This window comes from Xenopus laevis, chromosome 1S, assembly GCF_017654675.1.
Source record: "Xenopus laevis strain J_2021 chromosome 1S, Xenopus_laevis_v10.1, whole genome shotgun sequence".
NCBI classification, from domain to species: domain Eukaryota; kingdom Metazoa; phylum Chordata; class Amphibia; order Anura; family Pipidae; genus Xenopus; species Xenopus laevis.
In genome coordinates, this window is record NC_054372.1 from 142,660,139 (window position 1) to 142,684,956 (window position 24,818).

General features: G+C 42.2%; 1 long non-coding RNA gene across 1 annotated transcript; it reads right to left on the minus strand.

The window, feature by feature from the left end:
* Positions 1-8,617: 8,617 nt before the first annotated feature.
* On the minus strand, positions 8,618-21,582 carry LOC108707128. The gene is made up of 2 exons (XR_005965070.1): positions 21,180-21,582; positions 8,618-10,838 (listed from the first exon to the last, which is right to left on the minus strand). It is a non-coding gene; the product is annotated as an uncharacterized LOC108707128 (long non-coding RNA).
* Positions 21,583-24,818: the final 3,236 nt, after the last annotated feature.

Consider the following 24,818-nt stretch of genomic DNA (forward strand, 5'->3'; position numbering starts at 1 on the left):
GAAATGCAATGTTTAGATTCTTGCAAATGGCAGAGGAGCTGCAGTAAGATGCCATCGACAGTCACTATTTATTGGGCCTATGGGGAGGTTTATTGGGTCTCTTTGTACTTGAAATGCCAGGGCCAATTTGGATCCCCAGTCCAGTCACGTATGAAGGTTACATATGTGCAGGGCCGCCATCAGTGGGGCACAGAGGGTACTGTTGTGCCGGGCCCAGGACTAAAGGGGGGCCCAGATGTTCACTTTTCAAAATAGCCGGGCTCTCCTTGACAGTGACAAAAATGTCCTGAAGAGCCGGCGTCCCAAAAAGACCAGAAAAGACCAGAAGCCATGAAAGGAGCTGAAGAATTCCTGAAGCCACGAAAAGAACAGAAGCCATGAAAGGAGCAGAAATTGAAGTCCTGAAGCCACGAAAAGACCAGAAACCATGAAAGGAGCTGAAATTGAAGTCCTGAAGTCCTGAAGCCACGAAAAGACCAGAAGCCATGAAAGGAGCCAAAGCTGAAGTCCTGAAGCCACGAAAAAAAACCCCCGAAGCCACAAATGGAGCTGATGTTGACGTTCTGCTCCTGAATCCACAAGTTCAGTACTACTGAACACCAATGTGTTTTTTATTTTATTAAACCACTAGCCACGAATGTATTATTTGAATACTCTATAGCCCCTGCCACCAATGTTTTTTTAAAAAAAAATTTCTCTGGGGCCCCAATGTTTCTTTTTCACTTTTAAGGGGGGCCATGTCCCGCAATGTTTAAAAAAAAAAAAAAAAAGAAGCTTTTATGGGGGGGGCCTGATGCCAATGTTTTTTTTTTAATTTATAGGGGGTGCTATGGTCGCTAACTTTTATTTTTTTAACTTGTAGGGGGCCTGGGCGCCAATGTTTTTTTTTCCAACTTATAAGGGGGCCCTGAGTGTTAATGGCTTTTTATAACTTGTGTGTGTGGGGGTTACCAGTTTTAGGCTAAGGCCACACTAGGCGATAGCGCCGCGATTTGACTCGCGGCGACTTTTCGCCGTGACTTTTAAGCCGCAATCGCTGGGGAAACTTTTGCGCTGGCGTCTATGGGGAATCGCGAAAAATCGCCAGCGTAAAAACACACGCGGCGATCTTTTTTCTATTGTCGCTCGAAATCGTCTAGCGAGGCAATTTCGAGCGACAGTAGAGAAAAGATCGCCGCGTGTGTTTTTACGCTGGCGATTTTTCGCGATTCCCCATAGACGCCTGCGCAAAAGTTTCCCCAGCGATTGCGGCTTAAAAGTCACGGCGAAAAGTCGCCGCGAGTCAAATCGCGGCGCTATCGCCTAGTGTGGCCTTAGCCTTAGCCCTGATGTCTGTGTGGCCTTTTAACAGTGGTTTGGGGTGGGCGGATCTGGGGTGTGGCTTGGGACCTGGGGTGGGCCATTCTATTTTGTACAAACCAGTGATTTTGTAATGGTGACCCTGCATATATGGTGCAGTAATAGAAATCTAGCTTCTGTATCTCGGCATTCTTTCTAATTGCTAGTGTCTATGTCAAGCCGGACAGATGCACAGTCTAAATAAAGCACACCACAAACATCAAAATGGCCTTTATTACTTTCCCTTTAAATATAAATGTCACGCGACAGAAGAGCTATTCAGAATGTTACAATGTGTAACTTTTGCAATGCGGTTAAAAATAAAAATACAATGAAGTTGCGGTCACATGACTTGCTTTTCTTTAAAGCCCCGTGTCCGTGTGTTCGATTCAGTTTCATTCCAGGCGACGTGTTGCAACAGATATAACATTTTTTGTGCTCCCGACTGACCGAGCTGCTAGCGATGCCGCAGGGAAATCATCGCCTTCCTACACAGATCAGTTTATATTTATACTGCATGTTTGGACTAAACATATTATTTAATGCTCGTGACCAAATACATAACGCAGTTTAGCGCCGCGCACGATTTCCGCTGTACTGTCGCTTTAAATTGGCGCTTGTATTGTTTGTAAATACACTGGGAAGGAAACGTGGCTTCCTACAGATCGGAACAGCATGAGGTCACCATTTAGCAATGTCTTTTTTGAAATGAAAGTATTGAGTCGCATGAGCTGCAATTATATGTGATGAGATGAATCTCCTAGTCTCGTGTAAGTCGATAGAACGCATGCAGTGGTCGGAAGGCACGAGGGTTAGCGCAGCCAGTGCAGAGCGCTAGGGACACGCAGTGCTGGGCAGGGGTCAGACCAATCCTAGGGGCACAACTGCTTATAGAGCTTTGTGGGGTCAGGCAGCAGCGCAGTGGCGCTAATGGGCAATGTGCGATACAATGACTTTCTGTATTCATTACTCAATTTATCTTCAGTGGAATCCAGTGGGATTTGGCTCGTTTGTTGCATATGTTAATCTACAGAAATGACGCGGGCTTCTGATTGGCTGGCAAGTTGTCTATCAAGTATCAGATGACTTCAGAGAGGGGCTTTCCCATCGCTCGCTGCACAGGGACCCCTTCCCCCCACATAAGGCTCCTGGGAAAGGAATTCCTCCTGCAGGACCAGTCTTCCCCCCAGCCCTTCCTCTCCTTTGTCTCTCCTCCCCCTCCTCCTCCTTCTTCCAATCAGAGGATGCTCTGGCTGCTGCTCATTCCCCTCCTGCTTTGTTCCAGGCAAACGGGGGACCAAGCTGGCCATTAAGTTCTGTACTAAATTTTCTGCCACACTGCTCTGGAAGTACTCCCAAAACCGGACAATGACCCCGAACATGGAAAAAATCCTTATTGCAGTAATTTGCCAGCACTCTAGCGTGTATATATATATTATGTGAGTGCATCAAGTCTGGGGTGACAGAGATGGAGAAGTCCCGCTGCCCAACATGTTTCCTTCCAGTAGTAAAACTACACATCTCAGCTGCAACTTGTACTTTCCAACATGTGGCGTGACGCTTTGCTGAGCTAATCCCCAGGTATTGGACAAGTACATGAGTCATGTTATGGGCCAGCGAGCAGAATGCCGGGAACCCCCAATCACTGGCTGTCACCGCTGCCAAACGGGGAATCCCGGGACTATCCCCGAATCCCGACTTGCCTTTTGCATTTTAAATGGAACTGGCGGTGCGCGCTCCTCTCAACGCTCCACGGGATAAAGGCGACGTTGCACGTGTGTTACATGTATGAACCTGTATATTTACACCTAGACAGCCCTGCCCGATGTATAACCAACACTGGTACTTACCTGCCTGCCATTCTCTGACCCATGAGCGACCCAGCCTTTCATCTTAACCTGCCTCTGCCCCAAGTGATACTCCAGCATTTGCATTTTGCCTGATTATCCTCTGACCATATATGAGCCAACATTTGTATGTAGCCCGGCACCTCCTTGCCCTGCATTTGTAGTTTGCGTTGCGGTTGCGCCCTCTATCCCTGGTATTAGCTCCTTGGCTGGCACCTCTGCATTAGCTGGGCAGCCTGAGTCCATTTCTTCCCTGCTCTATATGTAACAACTCAGCTTTTGCGCACAGCCCGGTAACTTATGCACTTGTAACTTATCAGACTGGCACCCATATCTGATATGAAACACAGTCTAGTATATAACCCAAATATGTCCGTCTCTCTGAGAGGAGTGTATGTCTTACTACATAGAAATGTACCAATATTAAGTCAATTCAGCCGTTGCACAAACACTGTCCAATTGGATCCAGAAAAAGGAAACAGCCTAGTTAAGTGTAAGTAAGAGTGGCACCTCTGTGGCCATTATATATTCCGACCACTGCCTACCGCCACTACCAGACAGGACAAACTGGTCAATTGTGCCTATTTATATGTGTCCTTTGTCCCCTATTTACTCATAGGACAGGATTATGGTGTTTACAATGTAATTAAATCACTATGTATGTGGCCAAAGCTCATGAGCATGGTCTTTACTCTACACCAGTAGTTCTCATTCCCTTTCTGCTCATCAGAAACATCACTGCGGATTCTTCTGTTACAAACTACATGTGGGTGACTTTTAAAGTATGTGTTGTTAAATACTATTGTACAGAAGATGCTGTGCTTAAAGCAATTGAAATACTAAGTTCTGGGGGTTTATAGATAAACAGCAGCACCATCTCCAACCAATAATGGTGAGCAATGGATGTAATTGGTAATACTGGGGCTGTGACCACATAGGGGCGCTAGAATGTAAGGGGCACTAATAATTACTCTATCTCTATAACAGAAGAGAGAGCAAGATAAAAGTGCAGAACAAGGGGCGCAAGCAGAAGCCGACATGCAGGGAATGTAGTTTTGTGATGGAGAATAAGGGGCGTGCATGTCACCGGGGACACTGATATCTGACAGCAAACAGCCAGCATTATTTCATCTTTGCTGTGTGTGTGTGTGTGTGTGGGGGGGGGGGGGTCCAAGGTCTGGACCTCCAGACAATAAACTATAATACAGTACTTGTTTGCCGGTAGATGGTGGCTTAATCTAAGCAAAAACCTAAAGCTTGCTTGTTGTAGTGCCCCAGCTTGCAGCCTCAGTTACAATACACACCCTCCCTTTGCCGGGACCATTTCTGGCACATTATTCCTCCCTTTCTGCACTCTGCGCAATGCAGGGCGCAAACGTTACTCTTACCTGGGACAGCCCTGGAATATACACAGCTAGAGGGCAAACCCTCGCACTTTCTTGTTGTTTTGCCTTCTTGTATTAGATACGCATAAACACTTGTATTTGTTGTATTAGATAAGGCACTCCTGTTGAATAAGCTTATGTTTCCCAAAGCTGTGGGTTGAAGTCCTGTAACATCTGCAGTGCCACAAGCTGGGCATCCTACAATGCCACACTCTAACAGTGTGTTTTCTGGGGGGGGCTGTACATTTCCATAGATGCACGATGACATTATTTACTCAAACGACCCATGGGAACTACAGAGATTGGGTTTCATTTGGAAGGATTGAGCTTGATGGACTTTGGTCTTTTTTTAACCCAACTTTTTACTATGTAACTATGATATCAACCATAAATATTTGCTTTGCTGTTTGTACTGATCTTTGTGGAACGTTATTATAGGATATATGTTTTACTGAGTTTGTACAGAGCGAATCATGTATCTAAGAAGGTCTTGGTTCCATTCCTGTGTGAGCCCTGAGCAAAGTGCATCTTCTTTAAATCTGATATATATTCATGTATAGATTATTTTGCAGAGGAGAATGGATGGACTTGCAGTATAAGTAGGTTTCAGGTCAGTATGGAAGCGCTTTGGGTGGTGAGTTCAGGATATTCTCTTCCGCATTCCTGTTCTTGGGTGGGGGGACAGTCAGGATGTCCTAATGATGGGAACCTTGGAGATCTGGCACGTAGTTTGCGTCTGTGGCAGATGGGAGGCTTTCAGTTGTATTCTGGCAAAATGGGCGCATAGAATAGATGTTCTAATAGTTTTAAGCTGATTGTGAGTTCCAATAGTGCAAGCCAGGTGGGATGCCCACTTTGTGAACCATATAAGCAGGGCACCCATAGCAGATCGTCATTTACATCCATCCATTCCAGATGAAAACTCTTGGGTGCTGAGAAGAGGCGCGGCTGAAACGTTGGCAGCAGCTACGCGCCTCCATTATATTGATGTACCGCATGGGGAACCCAGCCTCTTATTCTCGGCTCTAGATAAGCTCTACTGCTGGGCTACAAATGCCGCCCTCCAATGTGGAGTAGTCAACAAATCCAAGGAGCTAACATAGTCTGCGCAGACAGCTGCCACAGCCACTGACATTGTTCAAAGCATGAACCCTTATTGGTCCCGATTTACAAGAAACAGTTGATCGCCCTGTGTATAAGAATGATCCCCCCAGCTGGCGTTAGACTACAGCTCCCAGCAGCCACTCCTAGCCCTAAAACCACAGGGGAAGAGCTGGGGCACTTCAAAATAGACTTGAGGTTGCATAGCTACCTGTTGTTTGGAATAATCCACTTGCTTCCCTTTTATTTAATATTTTTGCTGGTGTAGCAATCGTGATGAATTGAAGATTTTGGAGATGAAATAGAAGCTGTGTTATTTATTCTGCAAGACTCAACTATCATCACTCTATCTATCTATCTATCTATCTATCTATCTATCTATCTATCTATCATCATCCATCAATCATCTATATATCTATTATCTATCTATCTGTCTGTCTGTCTATATCTATCATCTATCTGCCTATATATACAGTAGAACCCCCATTTTACATCCCCTGATTTTAAGTTTCCCCTCATTTTACAATGTTGTTTTGTGGTCCCACCAATATATTATGCATATTACATTTCCCTGATTTTACATCTTTTTTTTCTGGTCCCTTGAAAAATGTAAATTGGGGGTTCTACTGTATATATCATCTATCTATCTATCATCTATCTATCTATCTATCTATCTATCTATCTATCTATCTATCTATCTATCTATCTATCTATCTATCATCTCTTTAGATGTGTTTTTTTGGGGCTTTTGCTTTTAGGAAACTTCTCCACACACATCTATTAGTATCAGTTACTTTATGTGGCTACAAAATACCCTGCATAGACAATATGTGTCTTCACCCACAGTAAAACGGATATTTCTGTTCCTCTCTGTTAACCTCTTTGGATTAAAAGTTGAATAAGTGTATTTGAAAGCCAGTAAATAGCAACATGTTATTTTCTATTAATACTACAAATAATTTGACATCTTTTACGTTTGTCCAAAGTTTGTACTTTTTGGTGTAATGGGGCCTTTAAATGCTATGGGTCGCCCATTGTTTGCCGACTGTGTATAATTAATAATATAAAGCAGGGGCTATGGTGCGAGCCCATGTCAAGCAGCAGGCAATATTGGAAAAAGAGACAAAAGAAATGAAGACATTTTGTGTGGAGGCTCTCGCCATGGTGCGAAAGATGCGGATAATATCTCTCCACAGAACATTTGTTAAGAGGCTGATATATGACAGTACAAAGTGTTCAGACATTGAGCTCAGGCCTCGCCATACACGTGGCTTGTTGTATAGTAATAAAGTGGCGCTGCGGCCTGTGAACAGGAGAAAGCCATTGGCCGTGCGATACATAGTCCCTTCATCAAAGTGCCCGCCATTTTACTGTTAAATATTCCACTCCAATAGCCTCGTTTGTAGAGGGCAGAGCAGAAATCAGACAACCGTTTGGGTAGAACTACAACTCCCAGAGCAGCTACGCCAGCAATTCTAGTGATGAGATGTCGGGGAACTTGGTGAATTATAATATTAGCTATTTTGCAAAGACTGTTACGTATGTAAACAACAGAACTTCTGTACGTGCAAAACACGTCATTTATATTAATAATTGATGTGTGTGTGATGTTCTTCGTCATCTCTTCCCCCCTCGCACAGACTGATGGACTCGCCTATCTACCATTGGCTACACTATCTGGGGCTAATCTACTGTCAGAACAGAAGGGTTAATGTGCTTGATTGAAAGAAACTAGGAGAGTTACACAGCAACTGATTGGGATAGCGGCATGTCGCATGTATGTGCTGATGTGTTGGGATCCATTGGACATATGTCAGGGATGTTGCTGTGTAGGCTGGTGCCGCAGAGTGACATGGGAAAAGATGACAGTGCTAGTGGTGCCTTTGCGGCAATGTCACGCAGCTGAATATCCTGCAGATGTCCTGCCAGTGGAAGTGCTAGTTCCTCCTTGAATCTCCATGTCTTTTCCTGTTTCATTCACAGATTGTAAAGCAAAGAAAGGACAAGTCATTGAGTCCACCCCCTCCCCCTCCTCTCTATACTATTTCCCTCTCTTCCTCCTCCACACCCCCCTCACCTCCAACCTGATTGACTCAGCAGCTCTGTGGACAGAGGGGAGAAAGGCCCTACGGGTCACAACCTCTCCAATCTTCAAAGAAGCAGCTGTCAGGTCTCTCACTGACCAGATCTGCCTCCCCAAGCCCACAAGGTCACTGGAGAAAATAAACCCAGGCCCCTGGCCTTCCTGACCTTTAATAGGTCACCCCTGGCATATTTAAGTGAGTGGAAGGAGCATTTAGTGTACAGGGAGGCACATGCTAGAGCCGGTGTAATCATGATAATCTTGCGGCGGGTGAGAGAGCGACCAGTCTCATCTGGGAGGGGAGTAGAGGCTGCTGCTTGGGCCAAGCTGGTACAACCACGTGCTGGAGCCGCGGCCATTTTCTGTTGGAGCGCAAGTACAGGCGGGATAGAAGGGAAAGCCTTTTCTCTGGCTCTTCCCTGTTTGAGACCCGCAGTGGGAAAAGCCAGGAATACACAGGTCCAAGCCTTAGCTGCCAACATGTAATCACGCACTCGGGTCTCACCTGTAACTTATCTTAGGAAAACGATTCAAGTTTCGCCTTAAAATGGCTTCCCACATACTGGCGGCCTGACAGAGCGCGAATGCTCCGGAAACGCAGCCCCCAAAAAGGCCCATTCCTGCTCTTTGGTGTCCCCTGCAACCTACAATGGGTGTTAATCATGTGCTTTCAGTAAAAGATGGTGGCCAGAGGGAGATTATTTCTATCTGTGCTCATAATTATATTGTATATATGAATGTGCGCCTGTCCGCTCCCTCATACGTGCTGCACCCACAAGCTTTCTAGTCAGCTAACGCCCCAAACTTCACTTTGCACACTTTCCACGACACTCCTAGGAATGATCATACAGAGGCCACAATTGTCCCACTTAGTACAGCTTTATTGAAACATCTGCCTTTGTACAAAATGACAAAATGCAACGGCGGTAGTTGAATCCATGTTACAGTATCGGCGGGAGAGGGACGTGGGGATTCCTCGGCTTGTTGTTCCCTGCAGGACACGGTGCTGAGATCAGCTCCAGACTGATGCCCTTTCATCATTGCACTGCTTTATTCACTGGCACAGTAGTGCAACAGGGAAAGAGTGTCAGGCGGCCTGGGCACACACTTACTGTCCTGCTGACACCAGGAAGCCTTTTCCTTTATAGAGGGAAGAGAACACCGCAACCATGTATCCTGCCGCCAGGACAAGTGGCATCTCTCTGGGAAATAAACACGTTGTTTACATGTAAAATACACACATTGTTATCCACAAGTACAGATAAAAACACTGCTAGCTTTTGTAAATAAACACTTTTACAGACAGGAGAGTTTATTAGAAAACCAGCGCTAGTCCAGATGCACAAAGCGTCCGGCGCAAGGTTGCGCCACTGAGTGAATCCTGCTGCAGCACGACTAGTGCAACATTGTTACGGCCTGTAATTGTATGGCAAATACAAGTAAAGAAAAGGGACCCAGGACTAGGACATCAGCACAACATGAGGCTCCCGTGTAAATAGTAGGGATAGAATAAGGAGAAGCCACATGAAGGGAAGCGGAGATGCAGTGCCACGTGTAAGTAATGGAGCCCTGGAATAAGCCTGAGGAGCGGAGTTTAGGGCCCAAGGCTTGGGTGCCACTGCTGCCTATGCGTTTGTAGAAGAGTGGATAAAATCTTAACTTGAACTGATGTTATTGAGGGAGTGTCTGGTCCCCACCCACTGCGCCCTATTCCTGGGCCTCACAGGTCCCAAAAGACATCCACAGACCACCTGAAAATAGTAGGAAAGGCCACCCACACTCTTCCTCTGCCAACCCCTCCTATCCCTCTCTTCCTACTCCCTAACCGTCTGTTCCCACTGCCTTCCCACATTCTGCCCCAGCCACCCTCTCCCTCCACACTGCCCCTCCCCAGCACATTTCAATCCTTCTCTCTTTTCTCACATACCTCAGACCAAACAGCTGATCACGTGATCCCCAATTACTGAGGGTCCCTAGGAGGGCTGCACCGTGTAAGGAGGGGGGTGTATGGAGGGGTGAGCGTAAACAGCTCGATTTAGGAACTGGAATGGTGGGAGAGTGCTGCACACTATACCATTATTTATATTCTTACAGAATCATGATGGCTGATGCAGGCAAAGATAATACATTCCTGGCTTTTCTTTTAGATCTTTTTAGGACGTTTAATATATTTTGTGCGGCCACTTGCTGCATTTAGATACATTGCCTTGTTTTTTTATTTGAGCTGCTAGTTCCTATCAACAAAGCCTGTGTGTAGCTAGCAGCACAGAAAACACTGAAATGTGTGACAAACACGCAGATACAATGTTACAAACAGTAACAAGAGCCCAAATGTTACAAACATTTGATACAATGAACCCAGGCCAACATTATTACTTAACTTTTCATAGGATATCCTGATATAAATGAAATCCGTATTTACAAGCGACTCTTGCTGTTTAGCAGGACTTATGGAAGGACAATCCATACTCAATGTATAAATGTATTTATTTATTGCCTTTAAAGTCCTTTCACTACCAGCAAAAATCTAACTCATATCCCCAAATTAAGAATTGCATTCAAATATACGAAAATCCAATTGGAGGAGAAAAATGGCACAGGTATAGTAAACCCATGGTTAGCTCTATTCATAAACTTTTTGAACCAAGGAATTCACTCGTCTCGTTTGCTACACAGGAGGCAATTGTGTATCTGGACTAGAATCCTATTTAAAATCCAGACATTCGTAGAAATACATGATTTATGTGTGTGTCATATTTGGGTATTTACATTATCTGCAATTATGTTTTAGCAAAAAAATATTTGCCAACATGACACCCATAAAGCTGCAAATGTCTCTCAGAAAACAGCCCAAGATAAAAACAAAACATTCAGAAAAATGCGTGATAGTAGATAGACAGGGTTAATATCTTCTTGAGTTTGTTGGAGAATGAAGGTGTCTCAAGGAAAAGACCCTATAAGCAATATTGCACTACTACTCTGAGCACAAAAGCAGAGGCAATATTGATAGGGTCTCTTCCTTAAGGCTGTGGGCATTGGGACCCACCCAACACACAACTCACTGCTGCTTATAAACTTCTCGACCTGTTGGGAGGCAAATTCAAGGAGTTAGAATTTCATCTTAAAAGAAGCAGGAGAATAGCATTACACAATATTTACAAAACATTAATGACATTATCAGCAACGTTATCAAGAGAAAATCATTAGAGAACAATGGACACAGCAATAATAACCAGCTCAGGTGATAAGATCTGCTTTGGAAAATAAACTTTCACCGTTTTGAATTGTGTAACTTAACTATTAAACCAATTGATAGACATTAGAAAAATTGTTTCGATTCCAGAAAAATGGTGTGTATATTTTATGTATGGGGGAGTGTCTGTGGCCTCAGGAAACCCTGAAATACAATTCGGGATTTTTAGGAACAGTTCAGAACTTTAAAAAAAAAAAAAAAAAAGTTCAATGTTTTATTTTGTGACAGGGTGGTGGACGTCAGCACACACAGTAGAATTTTATATAGAACCTTAGTTAGGCAATTCAGGGCTAAACACACATATCAGTTTCCAGTAGCAAATAAATGTAAAAATATGGGCTACTTTACCATTAAAAATCCCTTCTGCCTTGGCTGATGGCAGTTTTTTTATTGATCCTGCGTGTTTAACCTTTCAGGAAATGGAGTGGAGGGAGAAGGGGGGGGGCTGTTTTCTCATTTTAAGACTACCCCCCATACCACCACCTACACCACACACTCCCTTCCTCAGCGCACCCAACCCCCCCCCAACCGATTCAGATTTTTTGACACTCGATCCCCCTCCTCTGCCTTCCCCTTTATTCCCTCCACTGACTGGTTTTCCAGCGGATTAAATGAAAGTGGAAACGGGATACAATCCTGTAATTCATGGATTCCTGGCTAATGTATGCATTCCACATTGATCTTACTATTGCATTAAAGATTCCTCACGTTCCACAGAACAGTGTGAAACAGGCCCAGGCTCTTTTGATGTCAGATCCCAGCCCAGCAGAAATCCTAAAAATCAAGACACCAAAAATAACTGCTAAACTGCAAAGAGTCAATAATACTTCCTCTATTCGCCTGGATAGCAAAGGGTTAGCGATTATATGGGACACATAAGATCTCTCTCTGGGTGAGCACAAGAGCCTTAAACTTGCTCTTATTAACCTATGGCATAATTAGAGCAAACTATCACATGCATTGTCCCTGCATTCATACAACCTTCGGCCCAAACGAGACACTACATCTACTACTTTAGGCATTTCTTTTATTTATTTTTTTATTTATTTATTTTTTTAAAAAAAGGATAACATTTTTAAAATATATATTTGTGCTCCTGTGGAAGGTAACATGACCGAAACGTTTGAGAGAGATCCAAATACTCATTAGAATAAATCAAAGAACGCCCATAGGACGAACAGGGGGCAAAAGCATGAGCCCACCCACAAATGAGATTGACAGGTAGCACAGCCCGAGGAGCAGAGGCCTGTCCATGTGATTGCTCGGGGCCCTCCTTCATGTGTGTACAGCAGCAGCACATATACCCAAATGAGAGCAATGCCTAATAAAGACATCTATTCCGAGAATGTGTTTGCACTTATTTTAACCAACTTTAAAACAAGAGATTAGCGAAAAGTCTACTATTTATACCCCAGGAGTCAGATTGTGTTCAGATATGTTTAGAATACATATTCTGCCTTTATCACATGAGCCTTTGTCTGGGTGCCCGTGATATATATATATTATATATATATATTATCTATATATATATATATATTTATATATATATATATATATATATATATATAGATAGATAGATAGAGACCCTGCAATCTGACACTACTTCTTTGCACCATGAAGCACTAGGTCTCAGCAGACTGGGGCCATCCTAAAATACACAGCTTGGAATGAGACTGTAGTCTTGATGCTGAAGGCTTCTTCCTCCAGAAGAGGGGTTGCCTGTTGGTAACTCATATAAACACACATTTCCATTATAATAAGAGAAGTAAGCACTAGGGGCACGCTCTTGTGTTTATGACAGGCTGAAAACACACACACACACCACACATCACACACACACACACACATTTGGCACATCCAAATCTATTTCTGTAAACAGCACTTAACACTCCAGAGAGATGTACAGTAATTCTGGCAGGTAACACCTCAAACACTTGGCCAGGCCTCACCTATTAGCCATTTCTGTGTGTCAAGCGAAGGCCGACTGTAGAAAATCCATCCGACTTTATAGTCAATGTACAAATGGTTAATTCATTCCTGTCCTGATTCCTCACATTCCATCTTTGTGTGAGTAAATGTGTGCAGCAAGCTAGTACATATCTCCTGCGATACAGTGGATTCCTGTACCATACATGATCCAACCTGCCCAGGTGTAGATATAGGGCTGTCTGTACTCCACATTCATCTGAAAACTCATCTACCACATGGGCAAGGGAACCATGGACCTCTGCAATAAACACTGGGATGGTTCTCTCTAGACCTGACTCATGGCTCGTGTGTAACTCCAATGATGTTTGAAGGCAAATAAACCTTATTCATGAACCTGTATTTCCCTGTAAGCACTATTACAATTAGTAGGGAGCTGCCTATTGTGAGGCAAAGACATCCCACTTCTAAATAGTTGCATTAAAACATGATCAAGAGCTGCCAGGTCACTCTACTGGTGCAGGACAATAATTAGCATTTCACGCAATAGAATAGGATACACACAATATTGCTATCATAATTCTATTAAAAGTACTCTTCTGTCTGTGAAAAAAATACAGTTTCAATACTAGTAGCAACATGTATCTTTATTTGTGATAGCAATTCTATGACCCGACAGTCATGGCGAGGAAGTATAAAAGAAAGGAATCCAGTGCAAGCTCACAAGGCCTTACTACACTTCCAATGGAAGAGGCACCATGGGAAAGTTGCAGGCAGGTTAAGAGGCGCCAAGAAGAACAGTGAGTTGTGATGCAGTGTGTGCCTGCTGCCTGGGTGGTGGCTAGTATAAAGGGCAAAGGGGCTACTACCTGCACAGGGCAGGGGGTGTCAGGGCCCCACGTACAGAGGGGTTCCCAAGGCCTGTCCTAGGCCGTTTCCTACACATGAGGGTTTCTTTTAACAAGTTTATGCAACGACAGGATGAAAGCTCTCCCGAGGCCGCCCCTCCCCCCGCACAGGCCGACCTGATTCACTGCATTCCTCAGCCCACCCCTCCCCCCGCCGGGAATCCACGCACACATCTACTACACACATATCTACTACAGACACGCAGTGGGACACACTATCCTCTGCACACACATGGGGAGGCACAGTCTACAATGCAGGCCAAACACATGCCCATCAAGCGCGCACACACCCTATACACAAATACGCGTACATAAGCCTCCACACACACACACACACACACTGAGACTTTCTATCAAATGCACTGGAATTGCACAGTACACACACACACATGTACATATGTAAACTGCACTGCACCTTAGCTCTGTACAGCCACCCACCCATATACTAACTATCTAATGAATACCTATCCATTTATAAAGACTGACACATTACAAACACGTCCATGCACAGGCCTCCTGTTAAATTGCATGTGGGCACAGCTCATATACATTGTGTTCCTATTCACCACACACACACACACACACACACACACACACACACACACACACACACACACACACACACACACACACACACACACACACACACACACCCCCCCTCAGGGTACGCCCTCCTGCCAGCACCACTATATACGCCCACACTCACTTTCCTTGCACAAATAACTGAATAACTGGCCCCTGCTGGACCTGCTTGTTTTTCCTATGGTCTTCTCCCATATCACCCCCACCCCCTATCCAGCTTAGGTTAAAAACAAGGACTGAACTCAAAAAACCCCAACACCTAATTATGTCCCCAACCTTCACCCCAGGCACTGACTGACAAACACCACCTATGATCTATTTGTTACTCCAACAGGAAAAGCTCTAAGTAGCCAAGTGCTGTGGATTTAGTTTGGCCTGTGGGAAGACACACCTTCTTCTTTTTATTATTATTATTATTATTATTATTATTATTATTATTAGGAGGTGGCATGTAGCAGATTCTCTGCTGGGTCCTAGTTAACCTTATGCAGTGTTAGGATGCATAATAAACAGTATTTGGGAGCATAATCAGCAGCACAAGGAACAGTATTAGAGAGCCTATAAGAAGTCCAGGTACAACGTAAATATATTAACAAGGGAAATCCCTAGCCCAAAGGTAGCCCAACAAATGCGAGATTGAGATCGTTGTAAATAAGGCAGCAGCTGTGTGGCAAGGGTAGGCCACCAGCCAAGCTCTGCCCAGAGAACACCATCACAGCTCCTACTCACAAGATCTTACCAGAGAAACTCAGCAGTGGGCGTGAGACTGTGGCACAAAGCATCGAAGGTAGCCCAGGTTCTCATTTACTACACTATGCAGCATTTACTGGGTAGCACTGCACATTCTGGCTGGGCCAATCTCCAGCCATAAACCGCCTCTGTCTCACACGTCCCATTGTATCACCGCACTAACACGTCTCATATTATACATTTAAACGCCAAGTTACACAAAAATACATTAGTTTAAACAAAAAAACCGAATACATGACATTAAAAGGCACTAACGCGTCAAGTAGGGTTGCAAAAAGGATAAGGCTCGTGTGGCTTGCAGCTATTCCTGGATACACAAGAGCAGTAGGGAAGAGTTTGTGTAATGCTGCACCCAGTACTCACTTCTCCTTCCAGCAGCACACACTGCACTTACACAAGGCTTTAGACACCCACGATTTATACCTCTTTAGGACAACGGTTCTGACAGGGCAAAAGCAATTCGGAAACGCCGCAAACAGCAATAAAAAAAAAATAGCATCTGATGTCACTACAATCGCCATAAGCAGCAGCTAAGCCAAGTGTTACTATGAATTCACTAGCGCTTTGTTACACTTTAGTGCCAACCGATGCAATGGATAATGGAAACGTGTGATTGTGTTGAAACAGCAAAGGAACACAAAAGAAAAATACAACGGGTCGAATTTAATAGAAGAGTAATAGACCACAAAGCAGCAAGGGTTTCTTTTCCCCAAGCCAAAGGGTGGCCCTATGCACTTGCATGTGCAAAAAGCTGGAGTTGTGCTGGAATGAAATGCTTTGACAATACTATTGCACTGCTTCATTTGAGATCACAGTAGTGCAACACTGTCAGAGCAACTCACACAAGCTTACTATCCCCCAATGGGTAAACCAGCACAAAAATACACACAAAAAGGACTCTACGAAATGTCACATGCAAGCCAAGAAGGCTGGTTATCGTGTGCAAGTCTGCTGTTCACATGTCACACCATTATTTGCAATATTAAGCTATATATTTTTTTTCAGTAGGATTTGTGTTTGTTTGAAGCATGAAGAACTTTTTATTTTATTTTTCGTGGTTTAATAAACGTTAAAAAAGTTAAATGTGGCATGATACTAAAAAACTACTCAAATATTACATACAGAATTCGATTTCTTCTCGTTTATCATAGTAGGTCGCTATGTATTTATATTTACAAGACTACCTACTATTTCCACAATATCACAGTACAGAAGGCTTATTGTACTTATTTCTTATTTTATTTTATTGTACTGAACATAATGGCGTGATAAATATTTCACAACCAGGCAGATTAGGAATGGTGTAATAATAATGAGTAATAGAAAGTATTTTGAATAAAATACTGAATCTCATTATTAGCTGAATTTGGTGTACATATGTAGAGCTATTATTTATGGAAGCACTTTATAAAAGCACAGGGAATCCTGTGGCACAGACATATCAAATAATAAAGGGTGATATATTAAGTTAACAATAGCTCTCGGTAAATAAATCACAATATATATCCGTTTGGAGCTGTTATAATCAAGCCAGTGGGCATCAACCTAAAGAAGAAGCTTCAGAATGGTATATCTTCGTTTAATATGGTTTAAATATACAGTTCTTGTATTAGGCTTTGTTAGGGTTCTGCCAGCCAATGCCCTTTTAATATTGCACTGCTAATTACAAATTCCAGTAGTACAACAGAAAAAGGGCCACGGATAACAGGTTCCACGTCTTTCCACATAAACACAACCCTGTCACTCCCAAGCTCCATATTTACAGTGACCAACCACCATCAGAGATGTTCAAAATAAAATTCGATTCACACTAAAAAATGTGTCCTTTCACCACCAGAAGTCCAAGATTCGTTTTAAACGCTGAAATAAAATCAGTAGTTGTAATATAAAAAATAGATGAGAGACATAGACAGATAATAGATAGATGTGCAATTAACCAATGAGTTTCCACAGAGGCTGACATGGTATTTAAGTTTAGCACATACATGCAAACATAATTAAATCGAAACAACTGCTTGTTTTTGCCTATCTTTTTTTTTTATAATTCAACAAAACAGTGTTGAAGGACACATGTATTCCTAGACGAGCTTCTATAGCAATTAAAAAAATCCAATTTGCATTAAACTTGTTAAAGAAAACCCACATTATTAATTGTAAAAAAAAAAAAAGTATAGATTTGTTTTGGAAAAAAATATATGCCATCATTTGTAATAGAGGGAAGCAGCCTGGCAATAAATGTAATTACAAACAACAGTTTTATACCAATTATTTTTAAATATTAGCATCAGCATACACATGACGCCTATATACACAGCACACTATAAAATAGAAGAAGTCAGGGAATATTGAATCTCAGTGGTCGTATAAATAAAAATAGATTGGATCTGCTCTGTGTGTAATTTGTAGGCGCAGATGGATAGGGGCAAGGGGGGATATCTGGGGTACAAGCAGAGGTTTCTGTGTGGTCGAATCCACAGTAGCGAGAAAATAAACTTTCCCCAATTAGAGATCACAGATTAGAGAGCAAAGTGCAGAGCTGCCAACACAACAAGCACGAATCGCATTTCAGTCCCTGTCACCGCGAATCAGCACGATTGTCCCACATATTCAGACGCAGAGATAGAAATCTGATCGTTAAATCTACGCTAAAGAATCGCACCTACTGATCCGCTTTTAAAAAACGCAGTGACATCTACAAAGAAGCCGCAGCGAGTTCCAAGCCGCGTTACTCTCAGCTGCAAACTTTCTAGGAAACTTGTATGTGCCGGGGGCGAGTAACGATCAGTGGCATCTCCCAGGGACACCCATTTTGTACAACGAGGGCTGGGAGAGGAGAGGAAGGTTTAAATACTTTTTCCTTTCAAGTTTCTCTGGACGCTCGGACAGCTGTAGCCAGTTTGCAGAATGACAGTGGCCGCCCCTCTCCCCCGCTACTGTCAGGGCGCACAGGGCAATTATAGGGGGGGATTGTCCCCCAGTCTGAAGTGAACCTGGAGCTCTTCTCCTGGGCAAAATCAGCTGCGGTGGTGCCCGTGAGTGTGAGTGAGGAGGGTTGGAGTGTGAGTGAGGAGGGTTGGAGTGTGAGTGAGGAGGTGCCCGTGAGTGAGGAGGGTTGGAGTGTTGGCATAGGGGGGCCCAAATTCATGTAGGAGAGTGCAGTCCCGCCCCTGGGTATATCTGTACCTCTCCGTGCGATAAGCCACCTCTGACTGTCAGATGCCTATCAGCCGCGATCTGCTTGCCACCATCAGCTCTTGTTCCAGGCTGCAGCTCTGCTCGCTCCCCTCCCTTCTGCTCCCCTTGTCAGTTTCCCAGCAGGCCCCCCGATCAGGGGCCGCCAACGTGAGGCCCCTCCTGGGTGTCTCCTCTCCTCCCCACCTCCTCCCCGCCACTGAACAACATGGATGCCCCAGTACATGGATAATTTGCCTCCCCCTCTTTCCTTCCAGCCCTCAGCTCCCGCCATTTCCGCCCATGGCTCCCGGATACTACTCACCAGCTGCAAGCCCCAAATTCATGAATGGTACCTGGGCATGAGAGGAACCTCCTCCAAGAAAAGTTGACCAAAGATGCTGTGAGGGCCCCTAACGGCCACCTATCATCCAAAGGCTTCTTTGCTCCCCAGACCTCGGCAACCCCTTGCGCCTTCGGGAAGAGAAAAGAGGCAAATCCCCTCCCGGTACGAACCTCATGGCCTCGCAGCTCCATCCTCCATCTTTGACTAGTTGACATTCAGCTCCTGCTTGGACAGATCCTCATTTGCATACCTCTTTCCTCATTGGTCAGCGCCTGCGCTAGTCTATGCCATCCGCGCTCCCATTGGTTAGAACCTTTGGATATTTAAATATATTAACCGCGCCATGATAGGCTTCGGAGAGGCACACGTCACCGCATGCTCCTTATTTTAACAATGAATGCACAAACACATTCTTCCATTCATAATTTTTTTTGGGTTTACCCGCCTTTTTTTCAACTACATTTTCATTGATTTTAGTCCCAGTGGAGGGGTCCTGGAGAGTAAACACATCCATGAGGGAAGACTCATACATCAGACACAAACAGCAATCACCCATTGCAATAGGGGCGGTGATCTGGGCTTAGCCACAGAATACAGAACCCACCAATCCAACATCTAAGGCAGGAGTGCCCATACTTTACTAATGCAAGGTCTACTTTTAGTGATGTTGTCCCATTAAAATCTACATCCATAAAAGCATTGTTAGCATTCTGTTCCATGGAAAATATTCCTTAAATATTATATTGATTTATGAGAGAATTTATATTGCTATATTTACAAAACAGCTATTTCTTATATAACTTTAACATAAGTATCTTAATGAAAACAGGAGGCTAATATAGACAAGCCGTTTGTTGACAGTGTCTTGAGATCTATTGATCACCAGCTAAAGGTCTACTGGTAGATCCAAATCTACCTTTTGGGCACCCCTGATCTAAGGAAACAAGGACATAACTTGGCATTTAAGTTTAAAAGGCAGGCCAGCATGTAAAAGATCCAAAATACATAACCACCCTTGTCTTCAAGCAAAATGATTAAAGTATATTATACAAGCATGGCCCATACAAACATATACTGTATATGCATTACAACTGCTAGAAAAGTGTCATATACAGTGAGCCAGGCCAGCCCAGGTAGCTAAGCAAAAATGTCTGCACTTGCCACTGTCACATCTACTTTTTAGAGTGTTGCTGCATGTGTGAAAATGGAAAACTATTTTAATTACAAAGCGGTTTTATATAAATTATTATTACAATAGGCACTTTCAATTGTCATGAGATTAATTATTCACTTATGACATGGTTTAGACTCCTACACTTTGTGATCATGTTGTCAAGAGCAGGGGCTGTGTTTTCTAATTATCAATGCTTTGTTTATATTCCATCTAGTTGTGTGGTGCTCTGGATAAATAAGGGACAACTGCTACACGTTCATTATTGAAACACTTTATGTAGGTGTCATGGATGAAGCTATTTTATAGTTACATTAACAGGATTGATCAGGAACATTAGTATCTATTATAATACAATGTGTTTCCTAAAAACATTTACAATTTAGAATCCATTCCCTCCATTCCCTGCGGCCCTAGTGGTTTTTGACCCATTTCTCTATTATCCCTTATTGAATTTGAATTTTATTTTTGTTCTCAAGCAGAAATGATTAAGCTACATTTTTAAATTGTCCATTTTTATCCAGAGGGAGGGCATTTCTCCTCGGTGGATCTTTGACAGGATCTCTCTCTCTTTTTTGGTGGGGGGGAGATGGGAGATTCAGTGGGCTGTGAAATCAGACATTCCTGTCCAATGGAGCTGAGATTATAGCATTGTTCTCCAAAAAAGGGTCTGCTTTTCTCTTTTCTCTCCCCCCTCCTCATCTACAGGGACCTGATTGTGCAGTTAATCAGCAAAAAAGTGTTTGATGTAAGGCAGGGCGTGAATTCAAACAGGCCACGAGGGGATTCAAAGGGGTATTTCTTCTGTCTATTGGAAAATATTATTTTGGTTTCAAAATGGTAGCCATTTAAAGCGGCAGTGTCCCTTTTGGGGGTAGGGGGTGGGAGAACTTTACACTCTGTTGTGCCTATAAGCATTGCGTCTCTCATTGGGGGGCTTCTCTGCTGCTGCCTCTGGTGCTGCATAAGATGTAAATGAAAACAATATACAGGGTCTTCGGAATTTAAGGTGAGCCCCTGACATATTCCAAATGTAATTAATTATTTTTTGTAATGACCAAATTATGAAATGGAAAGTGTGTTTAGAAATGATGCAGTATGACAGGAGTATAGTGAGGGGGGCTGCTGCTGGTGGTGTGGAAGTCTTACAGGCACAGGAATGGGACAGGCGTCAGAAACATCACTAGGAACAACACACTATGACATTGAGATACAGCTAGTCACTTTTCTGGACGTGACTACAAAGCAACACAAACTCAGTTTATTAAGGATACATAATAATAATAATAATAATAATAATAATAATAAAATAACTTACCTTGGCAAGACCATGTGCAGGGGATAGACAGCCAATGTGTACACGGGCCAAATTGTGCCATAAAAAAGTGAGACCTCAGTTTGCATATTGCTTAACCCTATGATAGCCAGTGGAAGCAGCATCCCCCTTCAGTGATATTTGAGAGTTAAGTGCAATGGGCTGCTTTCTTCTGCAAGACCCCCTTATCTAAATGCAAAAGTTACTGTTCTCCCTGCATTAAAAAAAAAAGAAGGAACTGGGGCTCTAGGATAACATGGGGTGCAGCCTGAAATGATCAGGTGGATACCAGGGGAGATAAATCAAAGTGCTTTGGCCAGATCTTGTTTGCTCCTAGTCAGTGTAACCGTCCGTGTTACGTCACGGGGCGGGGACTGCTGTGTTTTTACTTAAACTATCTCCCCAGTACAAGGCCTTCAGCTAAAGTCCCTTTAACTCCTTGCTGCCTGTGGGAGACTTTCAGGTGCTTCACTCTGGCATGTGATTGACACAAATTCCTCACATTCGTTAAAGTTAAACCAAGGGGAGCAGATTGTGACTGTGAAGGAGAAAAAAGACCAGGGGAGGGCTCAATTCGCCAAAGGAGCTGCCAACTGGAAGTCAAATTTCATGGCAGCCACATTTCTTTATTATCTCACATTTAAATACACCCAAAGGTCAGGGGTGGATCAAAAACTAACCACAGCAAGTACTCCAGCTAAGCAATGTGTGTGTGTTCATATAACTTCATTATTCCTATTTTATTCTGCGGGGTGCTTGGGAAACAGGGACACTTGTCTCTGCTTTAGTGTTTGTTTTCTAGTTGGATTAAAACTATAAATCATTTGGCTTTTTTAAAATCATATAGTACTAATATTAATGTTCAGTCAGATGATCTTGTAAATTAAGTCTATATTTAACACAAAAACTTAAAAAGGTAAATTGTTTTATAATGTAATTAATCCACATCTGGTCCAATATATAACGATGTACCTTGCTGAAACTATAACTGTGCACAAACACATGTTACAAATTAAAAAAGTGTCTTTAGTTTTGTATTTTTGTTCAATTATAAAACTATTAAAAGAGACATCAAGCCAGATTTGATCACTGTCAGGTAAGTGTGAATTTGCTACTAACATTTTATTATTAAAAATATCTGTAAGGGTGTATGTACTGCAGATGTTTTATGCAGCTGATATTTGTCTTTTAATGAAGTGGGTGAGCACTAAACACAAAGTCAAGCTAGGCAATAGATTGTGCATAAGGGGTGGAGATGGTGTGAGCTTGTGCTGGGGGATGTTTGTGTTTCTGCCGTCTTGCACAGCACTTACAGCAGCATGTTCATGTGGGACTGAGGGTAAAGTTGGTAAATATCCCACCCATTGCCATAAGTTATTATTATTATTTTTTAATAATTATTGTTATTATTCATCTTTATTTCTGTGATAAGTACCCATCTTTCAAATCTCCTTTTCCATTTGCATTGTGTGTGATACTGTTGAGCTTCTGGCTGCTACACCCCAACTACCCTTTATCTAAACTACTGTGTTTATATCCCCCTACTTATGTCTTATCTTTTTTTTTTATTAAATTAAGCTCATTTAAAAAATAAGCTACTACTACTTTGTAAATACTACTTAAAATGCACTAGTTTTTCACTGATACAATGTATGTATGTATAATGTTTTCACTTTAAAAGCTCTGATATTGCTGTGTATATTTAAGACAAGGTCCAGTTGCATTATGTTCTAAACCTGTCTTTTTTCCCTGGATTAGCAAAGAGCAGTGAAAGGGTTAACCAGTGCCTGGAACATTGATCAATATTGATGGCTGTGGAAGTTTAAATGGATTTGTTGTTTGTGGGAGGTGGGGGATTTCTGCTTTTTTTCCCCCTCTCCCTCTACTTTGAATTCTGTATCCCCACCCCCCTTAGTGCTAGGAGCTTGGTCCTAATTGCATGCATGCCATTCCTTCTGGGTGGGTGGTATCACCTTTTAGTGCTGGTCCTTTACACAGGGAAGGGCTGTAAAAAAAATCCCTTTCATGTGTTAGTGGGGTTGGGGGGATCAATAGACAGGACTTGTCAGTGTGCTATAAAATAGTTCTAATATAAGGGCACAACAAGACAATATGTTGCAGACTATGTGTATATAAGTAGAGAGAAACAAATCAAGATGCAGGTATATATGTATATAACTGCCTACTCAGTAAAACCAATTATTCAGTTTGTAGAATTAAACAGAGCAGTAGCACAAAAAAAAAATCCTTCCTTTCTTCCTCCCCCTCAAAATGGTATATTTTTAACAGTGTCTTATTAGTTCACTTTAGGGAGCTAGTTAAATGAATTTACCACAATAGAGGATGTTAAGTGGTTTGAAAGCTGTTCAAATACAATTGTTGTTTGGGCTTCTGTAAATGCCTTTAGTTAGCAACAAACTAATTAGTTTTTTCCCCCAAAACAATTTATTGGCATTTTTATACAAAGTCATTTTATATCATCAAAGACAAACAAAACTCATTTACTTGGGTGGAGGAGAAGATTTAGATATTAAGGGTTTATACTTATGCTGCAATTAGATGCTTTTAGCATCATATCAGCTTTGTATATTTATTTAGTTTGGATGTGCTGACATTTTACAGATGTTAACAGGTTTGCTGTGGATATGACAGTACCAAATTCCTCTTAGAAACCATCCAGAGGTCTGTGATTTTGCAGGGTTGTTTAAGGTCACCATATCATGTCTATCAAAATAAATCCAGCAGATCTTTGCAGCCTAAACTTGCATTTAGAGAAACAGCATGTGCTATTAAAACCTATGCAGACACATTAAATAAAGCAAGAACTATTAACTTAAACAGGTCACATAATTATTACAATTAAATCACTGTCTCAGAAATAAAGATTTGAAAATGTGGAAAGTTAAAAATATACTTTTGCCTTTAATTAATAAACGTGAAAGCTTTACATTTACTTAAAAATAATTTAAACTACTGAAATAAATGTTTTACATATTAAATTATCCAGGTTTGAGTATGTGGATGTTTTTAACTACTTCTGACATACAACTTTAATAAGTGAACAACAATAACTGAACAAAGAATAGGAAATCCTCCATGCCCTAAAATGTTAAAATTGACATGTATTTTGTACACTCTTGCATGAAAGGTGGAAATAATCATAGAACAAACCTTGCTACTATAGAAACATTGCTTAAAAGGGTTGTATTTTGCAACATATAATGTATTTTAAAACATTTTGATTTGATGTCTGATCAAAGTAACAAAATAAAAACAACTTAAAAGCATTTATGTGTATAAATAATTGTTGATTAGTTACTTAATTGTTATTTCATCTGTGGGGACACATGTCACCCTTATAAAATAGTTTGTGATGCCCTTAAAAGGTTGTTTGGACACTCTCTGTAGTCCCATCTACAAATGTAGTCAGAAAGTTGTAAAATTAGATGAAGATTAATCTGTAGAAATACATTAAATATAATGAAGATTTCTCAGTCTCAGTGAAGTTCACTTTATATTAAGCCTATTTCCCACCTCCCTGAATGTAGTTGATAAACACTCTTCACTGCCCTGTCTTGCTATACAAACCCACAGGACATTTTCAGTTAGAGTTAAAAGTTATCACATTTACACTTAAAACGT